We start from the raw sequence: 15,089 nt of genomic DNA, 5'->3' as shown, positions 1-15,089 counted from the left end.
GGGTTTACATTTGAATCAGAAAGTTATAAAGCTTTACATTTATTTTTTTCTTAATTCTCAAATAGTTTCAGATTTGGCCAGTGGATATTTCTTCAAAGTGTGTTCTTTTGGCAGGTCTCATCATCTTTGATGCTTCTTCACACTTTGACAATACACAACGTTACAAGTTCTATCATCCAGTTTCCTGGGCCTTGACTCTGGATACACACACACACACGCACACACACAGTCACTCAACAAATAGTGGAAGCCACTGGGTTATATAATCACAATGGAGGGGGCAGTGATCTTGGGACTGAAACGTGATGCCCACGAATAGGCTGCTTTGTAGACACAGAGGCCAAAATGAGTTCATGGGGAAAAAAATAGAAATTCAGTCTTTCATTTCGATTTTTGGGGTCTCATTCCACTGATTGTCTGTTTTTTGGAGGCATACGTTGAGACCTGACACATGGGCCCCCCAAAAGTGCTGCTCACTTCATTTGTCTCTAGTTCTGTGCCAAGTAAGGCAGATCTGGGTTTCAGCATCATAATCAGAAGCCGTGTTTTATGTCTTTTTCTTATTCTGGCAAAAGGTTTTTCTCGTCGCCTTCTGCTCATTTTTATGTCCTCTCCCTTCGTTCCACCAGGTTCCTGCCTTTAGGAGATCATCCGAGCACTCTGAGGCTCAGCAGCAATCTGCAGCTTCCTGTTCACCGAGCAACTTTTGAACAGATGCTCTTTCTGAATTGGGAAAGAAACATACTGGCCTACTGCTTTTGATGGAGTAAAGCTCGCTAATATTGTTTATTATTTTTAGATGACATTCAGTGTTTGTTTTTGTGGACAACTCATTCCCATTATGAGACACCAGAATGAGACCAGAAGGATTAGTCACTTCATATTTGGTAGAATCTTTATCAGGGCTGAGTTGCTTTCTTTTGTTCTTCTCTATTAGCTGACCTTGGTTCCTTGACCTTCAGATAATTTTTATACCTCCTAAGGTATCTACAAACTCACTACACTCTGGTCACTCTTCTTTAGCTGGGCTTCATTCAACAAACCTTTACTGAGCACAGACTAGGTCCATACTTTGCAACCTCTGAGATACAATAGCAAATAAGATAGACTCCTGTCTTCAGGGGGAGTTTAGAGTCCACTAAGTAAGTATAATAAAATCAGTAATTATAATTCTTTTAGGCCTACAGTGGCTAAACTAATCAGGACTCTAGATTGTAATTGAAACTCAATACAAATTAGCTAATCTGCTGGCTTATATTGGCATTAATTGTGGTGCTGGTGGCGCTTCAAGGTTTCCTACACCTGAATTTCAGGTATCACCAACAATTTAAAGATGGTACAGCACCTTTACTCCCGATGATGAGGAATTCCTCACGATGAGGAATTTCCATCTTAGAATTCCCTGCTGTGTTAGCAGTAATTTTCTGAGGATACAGATTTGGTAAATTCATTTCTAGTTCCAGGTCTTGGTGTCAAGGAAACATTGCTTTTGAAATCATGTACCCAAGATGAAAAGATAAGCAGAGCGCTGGAGGCCCCAGTGAGATTCGAACTCACGACCCCTGGTTTACGAGACCAGTGCTCTAACCCCTGAGCTACGGAGCCCGGCGAGCCGGCCTTTGACTCCTTGCCCTAAAGCTGTTTACGCATGCAACTATTTCGCTTTCTGCTCCCGAGAGTTTCTGGAAATTTGGTGTTCCACCCCTCCCCTTTCCGAGTTCCTCCGTGACAGCTTTCACATCACAAAGGCTGTCTGGGGACTCGGCCGGACGCGCGACCCCGCCGAGTAGGGAGGCCGGGGTGAGGAGGGAAGCCGCGCGGGAAACGGCGCGCCCCCCGACCCGGGCCCGCCGCAGGGGCCGCTGACGCCCGCGCGCACGGCTGTCGCCGCCTCCCCGGCCCGCCGGCCTGCGCACAAGTAAATACAAACCGAACACCTCGACTGCGGGCGGGTACGCGCCGCTCCTTCAAACGACTCGGCAAACAGATTCACGGGGTGGGGAGCGCGAGGCCGCGGCGCCGGACCGCGGGCTGCGAGGGAGAGGCGGTGCGCTCCGGGCCCGGCCGCCAGCTCCGCAGAGGGCCCACCGGCTGGAGCACGGCCACACACAGGCACGACGAGGCCCTGGTGACCCGGGGTGTCCCGAACGCGCGTGACAGGAAAACCAGGCAAAACAAGGAATGGTCATATTAACGAAGTTGAGAGTGAGGGCAGGGGAGGGGATGTCAATCTTACCGCTTATCTTAGTGATTAAAGATCACTAAGGATAAAAGATCTTTTAGGATTAGAGATCCGCCTCCTGCATCCCAGAGGAGCCAGTTTGTTCGAATTCTCCAAAATCCTAAACTTGTCTGTGCATAAGGGACACTACCTACTGAGACTCCTCATCATCACCCTGCTATCAGAGAAGAAGGGGATTGCGGGCCCGAGGAGGGTCGTGAAGCTCCAACAAGCCTGTGATTTGCAGGGGTTTTTTTCAGATTTCATCCCGTTTAGGTACCGTGCTCACCTCCTGTTTCTAGCACCTAAAGAAATTTATAACCTCAGTGAAATACAGGTCTGTTAGGTTCAGAGGAGTCACTTGGACTTTTTTTTTTTTTTTTTTTTTTGGTGCTTTATATTTTAATGATGTTAAGTGAGATCTCAGTGGGCTCTCTTTCTTCCCCTGTCTGCAGAGACAAAGCCTTCTCATCCTTAAATGCATTTACTAACAGTGAGCAATCATTACGGGCAGGACACTGTGGAGGACACTTCTCTGGCGCACCGAGTTCTCGGTAGTTAGAAGACTGTCTCGCCTGCCTTCAAATCTCTACCACATAGGGCGTGTGTGACAGACTAGTTTACCTACGAATACAGTTAAATTGCAAGTGCTTTTGCAGCTCTGCAAGGGCCTGCAAAAACACACAGTTCTGGAAGGGTACCAGCCCAGAGAGCCAGCTCTCTTCCTCCCAACCTCAGACTCCAAAAGTCAGCAGAGCGGGGAAGACAGGACTGACTGTCAGGTGCTGATGAAATGAGGCATGGCCTCTTCGTTAGAGCCTAAAACACCGCACTGAGGTACTATAGATCCATACAGAATATCATGTATTAGAATACTAGTACTATTTCTTTGCATTTGGTTTAGCCTTACTTAGGATAAATGTGATTTGAGGAGCCAAATGATCCAGAATTCAGCCTATGTAGGACCTGGCCCTTTGACTCTGTGATGCTAACCTAGACAATTAACTTTTCCAAACTGTTGTTACTAATTTTCATCGCCTTCTAATGTAGGAAATCTTCGCTCATTTGGAACTTGGTTTAGCAAGGGTTTTCAGAACACCCATCGGACTGATCTCCAAATTTTGGAGGGGACGCCAGGGACCTCTACCTCTCTCTCTTGCCATCTCCCATCTGCTAGTGCCTTCCATTGGCTGAGTCCAGACAGGAGCTAGGACGCAAGAGAGCCCAACTGATGCAGCCTTCCTGGGCAGAAAAACTGGGCAGAGAATGGGTCTGGATGGGCAAATGGAGAATGATCAGCACCTGCTGTTGTAACTGTAGTGGTAGGGTTAGTGCAGGGTTGGTTGAGTCATGAACGCGCATCTTGTATAAGCCTTGGATAACAGCGTAGGTTGAAGCTTGAGCAGCTGACAAGTAATATGTATTGCTAAACAATTTTTATCATCCCATATTAGGAGTACAGCCATTGCGAGGAGGAATACGGGTATGTTTGCCACTCCCTGACACGAAGTGAGGAAGAAGGCATGAAGTGTAGGTTCTTTCCAGCAGATGCGTCCCGGTGAGACTGGCATGTGGAAGGCAGCTCTTCTGTCAGAGAAGGCTGAGGAGGCATCTGGTTCTGGAGAAAATGTGTGGATTCTGGTTTCAGGCAATAGCTCAGTTCATTCCAAACAGCCAACTAAGGCTGCAGTGTAGGCATGTTTCCTGGCTCCATTAGTCTGCTGGAGGGGTAAGCAAGTCTGTTTCTCTTGGAGACTCTGTGATCTAGACAAATAATGTTTTGGAAATCTCATTCTGATGATGCTAGTAGAATGAGTTATCTTTTTAAGATGCACAGCCTCGCCCTGCACTTGAGTGTTGGAATACTCCTGTAATAGCCGTGGTGTGCAAAGTTGCCAGTCAGGAAACATCAGTTCCTGGTCCACAGAGACGTAAGCTTTTTCCAGAATATAATTAAATGCACTCCTGCCTTCCCTGAGGAACTCCACTATGAACAAATCATCAACAGAACTAAACAAGATGCTTAGTGATATAGTTGACTTACCTCTGGCACAAGCTCCATATCTTGAAACGGAGCAGACTGGAAATAAACATTTATGGATTGTGCCGGTCGCCAGTCACACTTCGAGAGGCTCTGCCCACGGTTTTCCCTCCTTCTAGTCATTTGCCCTCAAACAGAGTATCCACTGACAGTATCCACACACATTTATCTCACCTGGGGCTGATGGACACCGCTCATTCCATTGGACGGAGTTTGTACACAAAGCGAAAAGAAGATCCTGAGTTTTTAATAGCTCCTTTTGGAGGCAGATTTCTGGCCAACTGGACTCAACTGGAATCCATAACATCTCTCCTAACGACTAATACAGAGTGTGGCTGTAATTGCCCCAGCTGCGGTTGGTCTTTGCAATCCCTAATAGGTAGATTTAGTGAAACAAATGCTCTTGTCTCTTCTTCCATAGGATGAGAAGGAGGTAGCAGGAGCTGAGAAGGTACAAACACACTTCCCGCTAGGCATAAATAACTGAAACCGAGTCCAAAGGGCACGGGAGGGAAGTTCATTGGCAAGAATGTCAGGAATTCCATAAATGAGACATTCTACGCTGGTTCCAGGGAAGAGTCAGAACAGAAGAGCATGCTGGCTCCACCAAGCCCACCTGTATGGGAAATCTGGAGATAGATTTATCCCTCTCTCAGGTAAAGGAAGGGAATAAAGTGCACCCCGGGGCAGAGAAGGTGATGGGGCCTCCAGCGCAAGACTGATGGAAGAAACGTGGCTAGATCTCTGCCCTCCACAAATCTCTCACCCCCAGATGAGTATCCTCAATGAGAGACCTCTCCAAGAATAGCTTTCCAAGAAAAGCTAGAAGATGGATTTCCAGCAAGTTCCGGAGGGCACTTTCAAGCAAGTTCTGCTAGCACAGCAAGGCAATGTCTCTGCTCTTCAGTGAGCCAGGCTGTGCCCTCTACAGCAAGGTCTGGGGCTTCGCTAGGGGTGGGGTGAGGGGTGGAGGGCTCTTCCTTCTGTGCTAATCTCCGCCCTCACTTCCTAAGGTGCCTTATCAGCCCCCAGGGTGGTGACAGCTCCTTACAGCTGCTACCCTTACAGTTCTTAGAATTCTCTTTACTTTTTCCTAGCCAATTCCTTGGTCCTCCCGTCTCCCCTGTAGTTAATCATTCTCTATATTAAAACTTTCCCTGGGCATTACAAGATAAATATGTTCTGGGGGTATAATGTAAAACATGTCAACTATAGTTAGCAATACTGAATTGTACACTTGAAAATTGCTGAGAGAGGAGATCTTAAAAGTTTTCATCACAAGGAAAAAATTGTCAGAGTGTGAGGTGTGCATGTTAACTCCAGTTATTATGGTCAGCATTTTGCAATATATACATATATCAAATCATCATGTTGTATATCTTAAGCTTACACGGTGTTGTATGTCAATCATATCTCAATAAAACTGGAAAAATAAGTAAATAAATAAGCAAGCAAACAATTTTTCCTGTCAAATTGCTGCATGGTTTCTCTCTCCTGATTGGACCAAGACTGATACCGATGTACCTATTGCTGCATAAAAAATCATATTAAAACGTAATGGCTTGACTTACACACCACCGATCATGTCTTCTCTCACAGACTTGGTCAGGAATTTGGGCAGAGCACAGCTTGTCTCTGCTCCTGATTTCTGGAGACCCGACTGGAAGACTAGAAGGCTGGGGGCAGCAAGTCACCTATTCACAGGTCTGGCGGTTGCTGCTGGCTGTGGGCCGGAGACCTCAGCTCCTCTCTACAGGGTCCCTCCCTGTGGGCTTTCTGGCAGCATGGTGGCTCGGTTCTGAGGACAAACGTTCTGAGAGAAAGCTGTTGGAAGCTCTTGTGAGCTAGCTTGGGGAGTCCCAAGGGATCAATACCAGCGCATCACAGATCTTTCCAGATTCAATGAGAGGGAACACAGACCCCTACCTCTGGAAGGAAATGTGTCAAATCACTTTAAAGGAAGAGCACATGCAATGAACTATGTTGCTATGGCCATCTTTGGAAAACACAATCGGTCACAGGCTTTCTACGGCTGAACTCAGAGCCCTTACCACCTCAGATTTCACTTATCCAATTTCCCCCGGAACTTGTAAAGAAAAACTTCAGAAAATAAATTAATAATAAAGAGGTGTTAGGAAATAGTCTACCCAGAAGGTCATGAAATATTGACTGTACTGTGCAGGAACCCATCTATCCAAGACAACTGGATTATGGCATATTTTCAGCTGCAGTTCTATGTTCACATTACATTTTAGTAACATCCATTTTCAAGTATCCCAGATATTTTAAAGCTATATTCAGAAGTTTTCATTTCGTAGAAAATACATACATAGACTTCAAACAGGTATAGGAAGCAATATGCAAAAATTCAACATAGGCATATATCAAAATATACATTTAATTTTGCATACTGTCGCAACTGCACTGCTGAAATACAGTCACATTAAAAAAAGTAACGTACAAATAATAACTTAATTTTCAAGAGAGATATTTCCCACTCAATTTTAGAGTCACAGATGAAGAAATTAAAATGAATTTTAAGTTAGATTGAAAAGTGATGTCTACAAATTTAAGTATCCTATGGATATAGACCCTTGCGGCCTAATTATAGAAACCTGTTGAGGCTCCTATTTACCGGAATGTTACATTGCTTCTCTCCTCCACAGTGTAATCCGAGAATACTAGTTGCAACAAGGTTATTGCTTTTTTTCTTTTTCTTTTTTGGCTACTTCATTTCCACAGTCACCGAAACATATTTTTTTCAGCTCTAAACGGCCAAGCTTATGTTGCAGAAGAGCCGCTGCCCCCCAGGGCGGCTGATGGAGAGCCTCCGAGGGCTCTAGAGAAAGGAGGGACAGGCCTGTCCCGCAGCGCCCGGGCGACCCCGCGGGGCAGGACACCGAGCTGCATCCCGTACCATGTGCGGAAACGAAAGATGGCTGCGGGCGGTGGCTTCACAGTCTGGGGCGGTTGACAACGGGACGAACGCCTCGAAATGCACCGGAAGGGGGGGCGCCTGGGTGGCTCGGTCGTTGCGCGTCTGCCTTCGGCTCAGGTCAGGATCCCAGGGTCCTGGAATCGAGCCCCGCATCGGGCTCTCTGCTGGGCGGCAAATAAATAAAATCTCTTAAAAAAAGAAAGAAAGAAAGAAATGCACTGAAAGGGTCTCTTGATGATGAGCGCCTGCGCCCAGGGCAGTGGGGAAGGCATTTGTTGGCTGAGTCTCCGCCGACCCTGGCGCAGGCAGCCTCCACCTGGGCTGCAGGATGAGGGTCCGAGTCACAGAGGTCACGGCGACCGGCATGCAGTCCAGGTCCCAGGTGGGGTCGCTGCGAGGACCGAGGCCCGGCTGCGGGGAGAGCCCAGGAGGGGCGCCCCCAGCGCGCCGGCGCCCTGGGCTCCAGGCCCGCAGGAGAGGCTCGTGTCTTTGCGTTTCTGCATCAGAGTTCGGAACCCGCGCCTCGCCCGCCAGGCCCGGGAATGGTCGTTTTCCGCGATGCGGCGGGCGCGGAGCGCGGGGGCGGGAGCCCAGGGAGGAAGCTTCAGGCCCGGGCCGCTACCGTGTCAGGTTGGCCGAGGGGGCCAAGGCGCCAGACTCAAGCACTTGCTTCCCGCGCGGGGGGCTTCTGGCCTCCCTGTGGAGGCGTGGGTTCGAATCCCCCTTCTGACACTTCCGGTTTTGTTCCCCCTCAACACCCCGACTCCCCAGGAAGGAAAAGCCCCTCACTAGAGAATGCTGGGATGTTCTCTCGGACGCAACCCCTGGCGTCATCAGAGCTCCTCTCCTCCCAGAAAAAAAAAAAGCCATATCAACGGTGGACCAGTCGACCGCACGTTGGGTCCTGGCTTTTCGCTGACACTGTTGAAAATGTTTAGGTCGGCAATAGCAGGGAAATTGGCCATGCTGTTAAAATTAACTAAATCAATAGCTCCCTCTGAGATATTATCTCAGAATTATGTGATTTAGATGTCTTCTCTTTCATTTTTTGAAGTTAATAAAATGCATCCTATGAAGTTCTACACAGGCTAAAATCTTGGTCTTAAAATTATGATCTTAGGTTTTTGCAGATTTGCTTTTAAATGAGTTTGTCTTCCTGTATTGTATAGCTTTTGAATTACTGTTCAGCAGTGTCTCTCCTGGAGATGTACCTCTGTGAGATTCCAGCTCAGCTCCATGGCTGGCCTAGTATAGTCTTTGTAGCAGTTTTTTTCTTTTTTCAAACATTGAGATATATTTGACACACAACGTTGTACAACCTAGTTCTGTCTGGTCACATAATTATCATTTCTTCTAGTGCTGAGAACAATTAAGATCTAGTCTCTTGACAAGTTTAGTGTTTATAGCACAATTTTGTTGTCCATAATCACTACACTGTGTATTAGGTTTCTAGGAAGTATGTATCTACTAGCTGCAAATATGTACCCTAGAACAATATCTCTCCCATACCCCTCTCCCACCTCCTGGTATCCACCATTTACTCTCTGCTTTCACAATCCTTTTTTAATTCCACCTATAAAATATATTATGTAGTACTTGTCTTTCTGGCTTATCTCACTTCGCATAATATTCTCAGGGTCCATCCATGTTGATTCATGGCAGAATTTCCCCTTTTTTTCATGGCTAAATACTATTTTATATATATATATATAGAGAGAGAATATAGATAGATCTATATTCTATACATATAATTGAAGGGTATATATAATGATATATAATTTTATATATTTATATATATATACACACAAGATATATATAATTTTCTATCTATATCTACATATATATATTTCTCGCATCTTTATCCATTCATGCATTGACAGACAAAAGTTACTTGGCTATTGTGAATAATACTTCAATAAACATGGGAGTGCATATGTCTCTTCAATACTCTGTTTTCATTTTCTTTGAATAAATACACAGAAGTGGGATTTCTGTGTCATATGATAGTTCTATTTGTAACTTTTTGAGGAACCTCCATATTGTTTTCCAGAGTGGCTGCACAGTTAACACTCCCACCAACAGTGCATAAGGGCTCCCTTTTCTCCACATCTTCCCAAACACTTGTTATCACTTGTCTTCTTGATGATAGCTATTCTAACAGGTGTGAGATGGTATCTCATTGTGAGTTTGGTTTGCTTTTCCCTGACAGTGATGTTGAGCACCTTTTCATGTACCTGTTGTCCATTTGGATGTCTTCTTTGGAAAAAAGTGTCTATTTAGTTCCTCTGCCCATTTAAAAATCAGATTGATTGTTATGTTGTTATTAAGTTGTATGAATTCTTTACACATTTTGAATACTAACCCCTTATTCAATACGGCGGTTTGCAAAATTTTTCTCCCATTCTGTAGGTTGTCTTTTTATTCTGTTGATTGTTTCTTTGGTGTGCAGAAGAATACCTTTTTTTCTAAAGAATAATATTAAACACTTTACCGAAAATCTATATGTTGGGGGAGAAGAAAGGGTTGGATACCAGGCATGACAGGGAAAAACAATGCCTCAAAGTATAACTGGGAGTGACCTTTTATGGACTAATAACAAAAGGGGGTTATGGACAGCCAAGTGTGATTAATTTACTTCTTTGAATTCAAAGCCTCCCTTCCCCCTCCCAAGATGATTAAATTCCTTTTCTTACACTCTCCTTCTCACTTCTACAAATTTATAACCACCTACCACTCTTTCCTGCTTTACCTTTCCTCTGAAATGATGAAAGTCTAAATTATTTTTCCCCGTATTCTCCATTTTTATCCTTTTCAATCATTGTTTTGAATTGGGACTGTTTATTTTTCTGTTACTGATTTTACTTTCTGTGTTTCAAAGCACCCACAGTATATTTTGGGCTAGATAGGGAAACGTAAAAAAAAAAAAATAAAATAAAGATCCTTTTGCAACATTTGCTTCCCTTTGTAAAGTACCCAAACCTGCTCAAGACAAGGAGTACTGGCCTCTGAGGCTCCCTCTAGCCAGGAAACTGTTATGGAGCTTGATGGAAATGTGGAAGCAGTGATCTGAGTATTTGCCCCGTTCCCCAATGTGTCATTTGATACTCAACCTGGACGATGGCAACATAACGTATGTTGATACTCTTTTAAAGGCAAAAGGCAAAACCAGAAAATATATGTATTTACTCGTATGGTATATCTCACTAATATAAAAACACAAAGGCTGCAAATCAATTCCAGCAGATGTATTATTGATTCTGTTTTGTTTCTTGCAGTTTCTCTCTGTGGGGAAAAGCAGTGAATTTCCCAGTAATTTTGTAACAACACTCCAACCAGTCTTAAGGGTTAACTTGTTTCAAGCTTATGGGCTTCTTGCTTGCTGACCTAAGTTCCTTAAACTGTAGCAGAAATAACCTACTTTCCTTGAGATTTGCAGACCACTGGCCTTGAGGAGTGAAGGACCAGACTTTCCCAGAAGATAAGGCCTGACTGCATTTGAAAATAGCTGACTCAGAGTCCAGCAAGTCTGTTCAGGGTCATGTCCACATATGAGTAACCGCCTGGGCACCTGTTTCTCCTGCATGTAGCCTCCTCCCTTTCCCCATGCCTTCCCCTTCACAGCCTTCCAGCAACACCTGGACAGGGAAGATGGTCTTTGAGACATTAGTCCACCATCTTCCCAGGTTGCCAGCTTCCCTTTCCCATTGTCACTTGTCTCTGAGCACTGATTTTCCAGCAGGGAGCAGCCCACCTGAGTTGGGAACCAGTTCTCTGTCCGGTAACAATTTCCCCAGTGGAAAAGCCTAGGACAGATGTGTGGGAGACTTTTCAGCTGAGCTACTACTCAAGAAAGCCTCGGTCTTCTCGTTCTCATGGTCAGGCAGGAGACTGGCCTTTACTCTCCCAATGGCGAGGCAGACAATGTAGCATCTTCCTCCCACAGACCACAGATCTGGCTGCTCGTCTCTCCCAGGAAAGGGAGGTCTTTCTGGTTACCTTGTATTTGTTTGTTTGTTTGTTTGTTTGTTTGTTTTGTTTGTTTTTAAGACGAGTTCACAGGCTTCGTTAAGGTTACCAGGTTGGCAGAAAAAGGCATGACCTTCTGATGGAAATCACTGCCGCCTTCTCTCCAGGAAGAGGGGGTCACTGGTGGCTCTGAGATGTTTAAATGCGCCCAACGGGCTGTGGAGACACGCAGGTTCTCTAACGGAGAATTTTCATTGGTCAGCTCCCCGGCTGGGGTACGAGAGATGCCTTCGGAGGTGCTGTAAGCCGGATGATGTTGCCGGTGAAGAGGTCTGGTGGGGGGAGGGGAAGGACGAAGTAACGGAGGGTGCTGCCCTCGTGCGGGGAAATCGAGATGGGGCCGAGAGGAGGAGGAGAGCGGGAGGAGTCTCGAGCGGGAAGAATGAGACCTAGGACCTAAAGGTGAAAATGTTTGATGAGTATGGCAAGAACAAAAATGAGCCATGTCAGAAGTGGGATTCGAACCCACGCCTCCATGCGGAGACCAGAAGTCCCAGTGCGGGAAGCAAGTGCTTGAGTCTGGCGCCTTAGACCACTCGGCCATCCTGACACGACACGCGAGAGCTGTGCGAAGTAACAACTGTCAGTGATCAAAGACCTTCCATCCAGGAAGGGAGCGGAGAGCTATTTCTAGCAGGTGCTGGAGCGAACAAGCATTCAGCACGACCGGCAAAACCCAAACCTGGGACCGGACGAGGTCTGCGGGGAAACTGTGAGTTGGCGACAGGATGAACGCAGCTCTGCAGTCCGGGCGCCCGCACCCCTCTGGAGGTCTTTCTCCCGCTGCCCCCAAACCCTGCTGGCCGAGACTTGCAGGACGGGCCTTAGACGTGGGAGCTGGAGATGCGGGTTTGATCCGTGCCACGTGGAAACCACCGTCTGGGGGCTCTCCCCGGGGTTCACAGACTCTCCCGCACGGTCCCTCACAGTACTTTATCTCAACAAGCTTTATTAGTGGGGAGGGGGACTCTGAGGGGGCCTGAAATATCCCCCGTACACTGGTATTTTCAGCAACTTAACAATCGCCCGCCCACCTTGGGTCATGGCTCTGTCAACATGCGCTTCACATCTCAGTCAGGACTTCTTTCTCCTTCTCTCTTTTAAATTCGCAAAACATATTGGTGTCATCAATCAGATGAAAAGCTGACAACTTGACTTTTAAACAAATATAATATAAACACAATGTCAAAGATTTCATATATCTCACCAATTAATGGGTAAACTGATAGAAATGCTTCAAAGAAGAGTATGAAGAACAGACAACACACAATCAGAAATGCTGAAATAAGTTGGTAAAAGATGCAAAACTGGTTAACATCCTATAGGGCAATAAAACAATGTTTGGAGTTATCTCTTCTACTGGGCAAAATTGTATCTCAACTGAGCAAAATCTTTTGTGCTGATATAAGCAAGAATCACTTGCATTATTGTCACTTTCTATAAGTTAACTTCTACCATCATAGAGTTCTAGAAAAGCCTAGAGAATAGAAGGTCAGTTAAAGGGTCATGTTCTTATAAAATAATTCCCGGAGGGTCTGGCAGACAATGCTTAGCACTTCACTAAGGCAAGGACCCAATAATTTCTGTTGTCCACTTTTAAGTCTTTGACAATTTTTTTCTGACATATATGAAATCTTATATAAGCTGTTTAACAGTAAGCCAATCAGGGGAGTGTTAGTGGAGATGGAGACACGTTTGATCAGGTCACTTAGTTCTGACTCTTAGTTTACCTATTTATAAAACTGGGGACATATGTATTTAATTGCAGTACTGTGGTCAGGTGGAACATTTTAAAATCTTTTATGCTTTCCTTAGTTTACATGCTTTTGAAGGGGAGCAGAATGTGCCACCAAGGTTGTGCCACTTTGGTATTTGGACCCAATTGCCTAAAAGAATTTAGATAGAGGGCCTGGTCCAGGAAGAGAGCTATTAGCAGAGATAATTCTAAAGTGTATGGGCCAGGTGTGGTAAGCTGAGGGGGACTAGCAGGGCCTGTTTGTTCAAAGTCCTCCCTGTGTCCCATTGTCTTTGCCTGGCATGACAAACATTTGCTCACCAAACATTTGCTTTTCCCATCTTCCCATGAATTGTTTTCCTTCTCTTTGAAGCCCCAGACCCCCATCCCATTCTTTAGCTCAGGATGGCATATAAGTCAACTTGCCCTTGAGTCTCTTATCTTTGGGGCTCCCATAGATAAGAAATCAAATTTGTTTTTGTCCTATTGACCTGTTTTATGTCAATTTAATTAGTAGACTAGCCAAAAGAATCTAGAAGGATAGAAGGAAAACTTTTCCTCCCCTACACTTTCTAATCGTCTTATGTTCCCCAGATTAATAAAAATAAATGTATTCTTCTTCTTTCTTCTTCCTTTGTTCTGAATCTTTTTTCTATCCCTCCCTCCTTGATTATTTAAAATATCAGATGTATGTACTGTGAAGGGAATTCAAAATCAGCAGAGGCTCTAGAAGGCATGTGATATTTGTTTCTCAAGCCCAATACAATATGCAAGTCAACTGAAACACCAAATCTAGCAGACCAGAGATATAACCACGGACATTAAAGACCCACAATTTGATTGATTGAAGTAACTAACTCCATCCTGCTAGAGTAGGCCTTAGTTAGGTTCCAACAGGGAGGAGGCCAACAAAGAGGAAGTTAAAGGCTGGTACTGGTAGCACTCCAGAACAAAACCACAAGAAGCCAGATTGCATCAGACAGGCCCAAGACAAAGAAGGCAGGTGGGAAACCCTGACCAAGTAAGGGTGAAAAGTCACAGAACCAAAAAAAACCAAAACCAAAACAAAACAAAAAAACAAAAACAAACCCTCCCCATGTAATAAATATTACATCCCCTAGTTAACGATGGTCAGTGAAAGGTGGTAACCCAAACCCTGTATAGGCAACTCTCCCTTGAGCTCACCTGCTTTCACAATCTCTCACTTTAATAAACTTTCTACTTGCACCTCTCAACTATTGTGTCTGGTCTGTCCTTGAATTCTTTCTCCCGACAAGACCAAGAGCCTCCCAGGGACATCCTGGGGATGGGCTGGGCAGAGGCGTTGGGGCCCGGGGTTCTCCCCAGTTCACCCAACAACACTTTCTGCCCTACCATTCCAACAGGAGACCCAACATGAAGAGAGGGAGTTAACCTTGCATGGACTTGACCTTGCACATGGATACTATTCTACTATTCCAGCCACAGGAAGAGACGCTTTCCTCGTCCCCCCCCACCTCAGCTCAGCCAATAAGCCACCATACTTCAACTCCCAGTTTATTCCAATGGGCTTTTCATTTGTAACTGTCTTCCCAACTTACCCTTTTTCTCCTTATAAGAGCGTATTTCTCCTCTGTTCTCTGGACTTGCCTATGGTTTTGCCATAGCCTGTTTGTTCCAGACCGCAATTCTCTTTTATTCCCAAATAAACCATCTTTTGCTGATAAAATAATTGGCAGTTTTTGTTTTTAAGGTTAACAGGCTAATTCAGTACTGAGATCATAAATATCTTTATGGTTTAAAGGCCTTTAAAAATAATTGTTCAAAATTTAATTTGTGTGTCACTACTCAAACCGCATTCGGAACCTCGAGGGAGAGATAACAGCGTGGTCCCTCCAGTGATGGGATGTCCCCTGCGGCTCCTCTAGCAGTTCCAAGCCGGGTCTGAACTGTGACTGCACCACGGGCCTTCTACACAAGATCTTTAAGTTTCTGAATAGAAATTGAAAGACAATTTTGAAGCTAAAGATGAGGCAGTGAGGAGTGAGCGATAGAAATGAGATATTTAGGGGGCACCTGGGTGGCTCAGTGGTTGTCTGCCTTCGTCTCAGGTCATGATCCTGGGGTCTTCCCGCCACACCGCGTCCCC

At 45.3% G+C, this 15,089-nt stretch overlaps 2 non-coding genes across 2 annotated transcripts; both read right to left on the bottom strand.

Annotated features, from left to right (window-relative positions):
• Nucleotides 1-1,532: 1,532 nt before the first annotated feature.
• Nucleotides 1,533-1,605, bottom strand: TRNAT-CGU (transfer RNA threonine (anticodon CGU)). Its single transcript has one exon. It is a non-coding gene; the product is annotated as a tRNA-Thr (tRNA).
• A 10,065-nt stretch (nucleotides 1,606-11,670) lies between these two features.
• Nucleotides 11,671-11,776, bottom strand: TRNAL-CAA (transfer RNA leucine (anticodon CAA)). Its single transcript has 2 exons — nucleotides 11,739-11,776; nucleotides 11,671-11,716 (listed from the first exon to the last, which is right to left on the bottom strand). It is a non-coding gene; the product is annotated as a tRNA-Leu (tRNA).
• Nucleotides 11,777-15,089: the final 3,313 nt, after the last annotated feature.

Source organism: Callorhinus ursinus, unplaced genomic scaffold (genome assembly GCF_003265705.2).
Source record: "Callorhinus ursinus isolate GAN/ISIS: 27379988/994484 unplaced genomic scaffold, GSC_fseal_2.0 scaffold129, whole genome shotgun sequence".
Lineage (NCBI taxonomy): Eukaryota > Metazoa > Chordata > Mammalia > Carnivora > Otariidae > Callorhinus > Callorhinus ursinus.
Note: the sequence above shows the minus strand (reverse complement) of the source record. Positions and strands in the feature narration are given on the sequence as shown.